General features: G+C 36.1%; 1 protein-coding gene across 1 annotated transcript in view; it reads left to right on the top strand.

Annotated features, from left to right (window-relative positions):
- The first annotated feature begins 6,135 nt into the window (after positions 1-6,135).
- The window catches only part of LOC592633 (FERM domain-containing protein 1), a 45,350-nt gene continuing 43,044 nt past the window's right edge, over positions 6,136-8,441 (top strand). The window contains exon 1 of the mRNA XM_011671697.2: positions 6,136-6,363. The gene's annotated coding sequence lies outside the window, so the exon portion shown is untranslated. The remainder of the gene's footprint in view (positions 6,364-8,441) is intronic.

Below are 8,441 nucleotides of genomic sequence, written 5' to 3'. Positions count from 1 at the left end.
TTATAATTAATTATGTGGACTTAATTAATTTGAGCATGGACCTTGATTTGAGGGCGTCGAAAATGTGGAAAAGAGGTGGTCTGTAAAAAAAAAAAAAAAAAAAAAATGCACAGCTCATAAACACAGATCACCTTTACAGGCACAAAACAACAATTTTAAAAAAAAAGTAGACTAATAGAATAGAATTAAAATAGAAACAAAAATGGGGAAGGTAAATATAATGAAACGGGCTTTAAATTAATCCCAAGCAGAGTTCTAGCTGATGACCAGTGGCGGATCCAGGGGGGGCCGAAACGGCCGCCCCCCCCCTTATTGGCGGCGCAAAAAAAAGGAAAAAAGGAGGAAGAAAAGAAGAGAAAAAAGAAAAGACAAGAGAAGAAAAAAAGGAGAAGAGAAAAGAAAGAAGAGAAAAGAAACAGAGAGAGAAACAAAAGGAGAAAAGAAAAAGAAGAAAGAAGAAATTAACGGTAGGGCCGCTTCACAACTCTTATTTTTCCCTCCATTGGGATTCAGGTCATATACCAACTCGCTTGTGATTGTATATTCATGGACAAGGGCGGTAATCCTGGGCCGGATAGGGGGACACGTCCCCAAGGAAATTTACGAAATATAGCTAGAAAGAAATATAGCGGAAAGACTTATTGGGCTTAGGGATTTTCTAGATTGCATAATTTCAGTATTCAACATTGCAAAATCTCGCTTAGTCGCTACGTCCCGACCCTCGCCCGATAACACAAAACATCCTTCATGTCTACATTATTGTATGCTATCACAATCATCATTGATTCATTTTCCTTTTAAAGCAGGCGCGTAGCCAGGGTGTCCTCTAACGCCCCCCCCCCCCCCCCCCTCCGCTTATACAGCGGCTGGCTGAGTCGTTGCGATTTTGGGGGGGACTACCAACAACAAAAAAGTGTCACCTTTGCCAGCTCCCCAGGCAAGCACACTATTAAGTATGGCAAAACTAGGTACATTTCTAGGGAACACAAACTTCAATTTGTTGATCATAATATTAAGGGCACTTAAAGCTTATCTGCCGTAGTTTACAGGAGGGATTAGAGCGCACTGCAAGGTCACTCGACAGGTGGTTATCTCATCAACTCAGCTCTCAGTTAACATAAGAAAAAGAGGATCATATGGGGGACCAATGGTCACCGATTAGGCATTGTTTGTTATATAGAGGGCGCAAGTAGCTACAAGTAGTGCAGTGGGCCTTTAAATGAGTAGTATGCATCTTCCAAGTCAATTTACCATCAATGTGGAGACCTAGAAATTTAATAAATGAAACCTTTTCAATATTTACCTGATCAAAGACTACATTACCAGGCATTACTTGTTGTTGTTTTTTTAGTCTTAAGGGCGTGTGTCATTCAATTATAAATATTTACGCCTTAAATGAATAACATCTATTTAGTTTTCAACATTCATTTAGTTAATACACATGCAGAGCTCCCTGTTTACGATTTCTAAAAGAGTTTCTAAGTTTCTTTGAAAACAGAATATTTCGTCTGCAAATAGCAAAAGATAAAACGTCTCTGAGGATTTTCGTAATATATTATGCGCTATTTCATAGAAATATCATTCAGTATTTTCGCTCCAGCATTGCACCAGCCTATTACCAAAAGATTACATGAAACTATTCAAAATATGATTCTATTGATATTATGTCGAATTCATTCAGAAGAAATACATCAGTCAGTCAGAGACAATCTTTTTGCATTCAAGCTATCGACTCCATCCAGCCTCTCACTATAAATTACCCATTACATGATTTTGCATCCGTCCTATATGACCATCTCCATTAAGTCTTTTTCTGGTGCTCCTGTTTACCCCTGAAAAATGCCCCTTTTCTTTATTTTTTAATAATTGCACTTTCCCTTATTTAAAAAAAGAGTCTCTTTACATCTCTGATGAGTGCCCCTTTGTAAGTATGAGAAATACCCATTTTCCGCTCTGATAAGGTCCCTTTTAAATATAAGTGTAAGTATTTATAATATAAGTACCCGCGTTACTTTTGATGTAATTGCCCTTTGATAAGTACCCCCTTTTATCTTTATTTCCCACTGTCGCTAATTACTTACAAATTGTGCCCCTTTGCGGTCATCTATAAAGAGCCATATCTAGTTTCAAAGAATCGAAGCAGCTTTTGGTAGTAACATGCAGGCACCATTCTAAAACTACAATAAAAAGTAGTAGCCGAGGGGACAGGTGGTATGATGCCCAATATATGAACGAACTGTGCCCCTTTCAGAAATATAATCGTGCTCGTTTTCGAAGCCAATGTTCCTTTTATAATAAGTGTGCCCTTTTTACACTAAAACTGTTGTCCCTTTAAACTACCTTGGCATATTCAACTGTTAAAATATACATTTGTACCTACCATCATCATTTTATAAACCTACCCATTTTCAAGGTAATCATTTTCTCTTTGTTCAGGAAAATAAAGGTTAAGTATAACAGATTTTCTAAATTTTAAATTCACAGAACAAAAATGATTACATCATTATTATTCAGAAGTTATCACAAAAATTTTCACTGAAGGTCATTGATACACAATTTAATTACTGACTGCTATATGATGTTTAATTGATATTTGGGTATTAGAATTGCAAAATTTGTAAAAAATTATCTGGAATTTTTTCTGTTCGCTTCCAAATTGAATAAAATCCATTCTGCATTTGATACATAAATTGTTATGTATATGACTTCAAATGTGGATCTATTATTACCATCACCATCATCGTCTTCATCAACATTATTATAAGCTTAATATGTCAATAGCTCATAATTATGCAGGCCCTTAAAAAGTAACAAATGTATAATATGCCTTTTTAAGCTGGCTTTATAGGTTACAAATATTGAGTTGAGAGAAATAATGTATCTAATATAGACTAATTCACGAGCAAAATGCATAATGGATTTTTTATACTCTTTTACTGAATTACATCAGGTAAGAGAAAATATTTATGCGATAGAAATTGAATAAAAGATATTGTATGCTTCGTTCAATGGAGTAAAAGTAGAATGAAAAGTTACAAGATGCATGAACAGAAAACGAAACAGCTCATTACAGATATCGGAAAAAATACAAAAATGAACAAAATAAAGTGAGACAAAACTAATACGTTTTGCAAGAACCAGTATTATAACATTAGGATAAAATAAAAAATATGGACCACATAATATCACCGAATGTATGCTAAGTATGTCTTTTACAAAGTTTGGTCACCATTAATGCAATGTGCTTTGTTCTACAGCACCTTATGCAACATGACTTAAACAGAATTAGACTAAAAGTTATACATAAACAAAGTAATACCGTTTTGTGGGAATTTAAGTTTCGATCAGCATAATAATATGCATGTCCTTATCATCATTATTGTTCAGCAGAGATGAAATTTAATAAGGAAGAGGCCTGTAGGCATGCTCGTTCATTCGTGTCTCCTTAGATCAAGATTAATGTAATCTTGATCTTCGCCGTAGTTGCTACAACCGGCCGTGTCAGCATAATGCATAATGGTGATGATGATGATGATGATGATGATGATAATGATAATGATAATGATGATGATATCAATAATAATAATAAAAATAATAATAATGATTTCGTTTCATTTACTTTTCAGTTCTGAATACACACAAAAATCAATATACAGTGCGTCCCAGAAAAAACGATACCGAGAATCACGATCTTTTAGCATAATTTAAACACAATTATAATTAATAAATAACACATATTTGTAAAGCTTAGATCATTCTCTTTCATTTTGGTGCAGCTCATAGGATGCATATCTCGCGCATGAGTGATTTAAAAACAATTTGAAGAGAGGGTACCAAAAAGTCATTTGGCGGGCGGTATCTGAATTTCAAAGAGAAAATCACATTTCTAGAAAGTTCATTCTCTGCCCTTTCATGACAGCTCAATCAGGAAAAATGAGCCAGGAATAACAAAGTTCTGTTTGTTTAAAGTAATGTTTATATTTCCATAATTTGTTTTTAACGAATCCTTTTTCACTTGCTGCCAGGGGCGTCGCTAAAAGGGGGAGTGCGACACTCCCCCCCCCCCCCCCCCACACCTGTCAGGATATTGTCGGTAAAATTGCGCTGCCGTCGGGAAAATGAGAAAAGGGGGAGGGGGGAAATAAGAGGGAAAGGGAAAGGGAAAGAAAAGAACAAAAGAAAGGAAAGAAAAGGAAGAGAAGAGAAGAAAGAAAGAGAAAAAAAAAAAGAAAAAGAGGAAGGAGAGGAAAGAAAGGAAAAGAAAAAAAAGAAAGAAAAATGGAAAAGGAAAGAGAAAAGAAAAATTTAAAAAAATAAAAAAAATAAATGGGGTGAAAGAGAAAGAGAAGAGAGAGAGGTGGTAAGAGCCTGAGAGAGGAGGGGTGGGGGTAAAAGAGAGAGAGTTGTTGATGGAGTCGCTCGTCACGGGAGCAAGAATGATACTAAAAAATATGGAAAAAAAAAAGGAAAAAAAAAAAATCGAAAACGGTATAACGAATCGTCTTCTTTTACCTTTCAGTTCTGAATACACACAAAAATCAATATACAGTGCGTCCCAGAAAAAACGATACCGAGAATCACGATACTGAATTCAGACAAGGATTAAGAGTCGAGAACGGTAAAAAAAAAATCGTCTGCATTCTTTAATAATTTAATGAAACGTCTAAGCTTCCGCTGGAGTTGGAATACTGAATTTAGACAAGTATTAAGAGTCGAGAACGGTACAACGAATCGTCTTCTTTCTCTAATAATTTAATGAAACGTTGTAGCTTCTGCGCTTCGCGCGGAAGCAGGGGCGGATCTAGAGGGGGGGTTGGGGGGGTTGCAACCCCCCTTAAATCTTATCTTTTTTTTAAAACTTGTAATTTTATTTTATTCTATTTCTATGTATTTATTTCATTTATTATTATTATTATTATTATTATTATTATTATTATTATTATTATTATTATTATTATTATTTTTATTATTATTATTATTTCTTTTTGGGGGGAGGGGGGGGGGGGGGGGGTTGGGCGAACAAATGTCACAGAGTCAGTTGCCCCCCCCCCCCCCCCCATCAGCTTTTTTGAGGACACGGGCCACCGCCGAAGTGACAAGCTAGGCCAGCGTTGCCGATTCTCATCCCAAAATCCCCACATTTAAAAAAAAAAAAAAAAAATTGGGGGATTGTTGAAGTCTTTGGGGATGAAAAATAAATATTTGGGAATGAAAATAATATTGAGTTTTATGAAAAACGAATTTGGGGATTTTCTGTCAAAATTTGGCAACTTTGGGGATATTTTAAGTGTCGTTTGGGTGGGAATTTTGTGAAGATTTAACCTGGCAACGCACGCTGAGCTGGGCTGCTCATTTCCTGGATTACTTGTTCAAGTTGCTCACTTTTTTATCAGTCTGGTCTGAGTGTAGTGTGACAAGCAATATGGAAGCAAACAGGGCAAAGAAGTTGCGGCAATCCAGTCTCGCATCTTTTTTTACTGGAAGGTATGTTTGAATCGTGCAAAAAAGTTGGCATACAGGGTAAATTACCATACATGGGGGTGTAATACGGACGTGTTCATGCACTGCTTTTTATGGTCTCCATTGTGTTAATAGATGCCAGGAAAACATCACTTACGGGGTTCAAATAAACACCCCCCAAAAAATCGGCTCGCCGCTTCGCGGCTCGTGGACGATGCTCCGCATCGTCATTATTGGTCAACCCCCCCCCCTTAGCAAAAAGCTAGATCCGCCCCTGGGAAGGGGCGAAACAAGAATTAAGAGTCGGGAACGGTACAACAAATCATCTTCTTTTTCTAATGAAAATGTCATTAAATTATTAGAGAAAGAAGACGATTCGTTGTACCGTTAATATCAAAGCTTCCTCGCTTCGCGCGAGAGGGGGAAACTGAAAAATTATTTAGCTCCTGGCCCAGGGTTTATAGGGTTTAATTTGAGAACATTTGTAGAACCCCCCCCCCCCCCACTGAAAAAGGTCAAGCGACGCCCCTGCCTACACCCCTCTCTTGATTGCCACGATACTGATTTGCTTGCTTTCCCAGCCTGAAGTGAGATGAGGACTTACGCCATCTGTTGTCGATCTACAGCACAAAAACACGACGCTGGCAAAATAATTATACTCATCTCTCAACTCCAGGCTTTACCTCTAGCTCCAGCTCCAGCTCTATGCACGCAATCGAAATCTGTGTGAAATGATGCGATGCGGCGCAACCATTAGAGACTGGTCCACTACAAAGTATGTGCATCTCCGAGTGGATCGTGCTTTACATCTCTAGTCTCCAGGAACGATCTGTGATTATTTCTGTGGATAAGTCTAATATCCGTCATCTTGTAATTTGGAATCTATAACAGCAAGAGAAATCGGTAAGAAGAAACGGGGCTTTTAATCATGTAAATCTGATTATTTTACAGGTGTCTTTGCAACGCTGGCAGTGTGCGCAAATCGCGACCAAATGCAGTGGAAGCGGCTGAGTTGTGCGACGCCATTTGGATATAAACTGCGAGATTGGTAGTAGCTCGGCCTCGGTGAATGTTTCTATGCCGGAGGAACGGCAGAGTTTAACTTCCGTTAGCCGTTCAAATGTATGCTGCATGTAGCGAGACGCCTGATACATTATCAGATTATGGAGTGTTTGTTGCGTGTTTGTGAAATTGAGAGCATCTATTTTCTACAACATGAAAACGGATCAAATGATTCTACCAAACTTTCCCTTCTAAATTATAGTAATCATGATAATTGAGAACATGAAACTTAATTTTAACTTAATTATCATCATCATCATCATCATCATCATCATCATCATTGGTATTTTCTAAAGTAGTTTCCTCTATTAAGTATTATTAATGCTTGTTCAGAAATGTATAAATTTGTGTAGTTCATTTGTCACAAATCTGTTTGGCCCGAATTCACAAAGGAGGTTTAAATTTAACCAATGGTTAAAACCCTCATTTACATGACCCATGGTAGTTGGAGTCGGGCTAACTCGGACCAGGTACAAAAACGGTCATTTTTTGTCATTTTAGGTTTAGGGTTAGAGTTAGGGTAAAATGACAAAAAATGACCGATTTTGCAGCTGGGCCAAGTTGTCCCTTTAAATCGGATCCTTTAAAATTGGACCTCAGAATGTGTGGCGCTTATTTTGGGCTTATTTTGGGCTCATTTTGGGCTTATTTTGGGGTTATTTTAGACCATGGGTTTTGTAAATGAAGATTTATACCATAGGGTAAATGTAAACCTCCTTTGTGAATTCAGGCCATTGGGTTCGATTGTTAATTATGAAATTAATAATGCACATTTGCGTAGTAAATAAAAAAAACTAACACAATATAGAAATACTTGCTATCCATAGGTTAATTACATTACGAAAAACGAACAAAGTAACCTAGAAATCTATTAAGTATTTACAGAGAAATAACTAGAGTCAAACCTGTCCATAGCGACCGTCAAAGGGAAACACAAAAAGTGGTCTTGTAGACAATTCATTATAATTGAAATATAAAAGTGTTTGTTACTTTGTTTGTTCTAATCTAAGGAGTAGGTTCATAGAGAAAATCATTAAAAAACTGTATTGCTCTGTGTTTTTGTTCCTTTTTGTTATTTGTATCTTATAAATAATAATAAAATAATATTGGATTCTTATATAGCGCACATACATTTTATATATAGCCCACTTCTTCTGTATGAAATTGAAATTATGTCAAATTTGATAACAAAATTATATTTTATGACTATAGTATACAGATCGCTTGGTAGTAGACACATCTCCAATCAATTCTGTTGCATAGAATTTGGCACACCACCATTTCCCTGCACGGGGAAGTCCACCCTGATATTAAGTTGATTTTAATAGAAGCAGAAAAATTAGTGAAACAAGTCAGTGAAAGTTTGAGCAAAACCGATTAACAATAAATAAGTTATGAATTTTGAAGGTGTGTTCAATCAAACAGAAAGTGGCAACTCTGCGACGTATCTTCAAAATTGACATTTTCCTAAAAGGTCTTCATTAATGCAAATATGTTTTCATACCGGCACTCCATGTATGTAATAATTATATTCTGTCATCATTAACTAAGAAAATGAAAGTTTATGAAATTTGCAGTATAGAGCCTACCGGTATTGAAGAGCAATGTGCAAGATACATCAGTGTTGCAAATTGATGATAACTTCAACATTCATAATAATTTTCCTATATTAATTAGGATATTGCTAAAAATTTCACTGATTTGTTTCCCTTATTTTTCGGCTTTTATTAAAACCAAATTAAAAACAGGATAGACTTCTTCTTTAACTGTTAATAATTTGAATACTAGACTGTATCTCATGTTTGTTTTGGTAATGATTTCATGTTTTCTTACAAATTTATAGGCCTACACCTGTACTTATTATTATTTATTAGATATACCAATGTATGTGTGCAATCCCCACTCTTTAAATTCTTAAT

Source organism: Strongylocentrotus purpuratus, unplaced genomic scaffold (assembly GCF_000002235.5).
Source record: "Strongylocentrotus purpuratus isolate Spur 01 unplaced genomic scaffold, Spur_5.0 spur5_scaffold_5, whole genome shotgun sequence".
NCBI lineage: Eukaryota > Metazoa > Echinodermata > Echinoidea > Camarodonta > Strongylocentrotidae > Strongylocentrotus > Strongylocentrotus purpuratus.
Note: the sequence above shows the minus strand (reverse complement) of the source record. Positions and strands in the feature narration are given on the sequence as shown.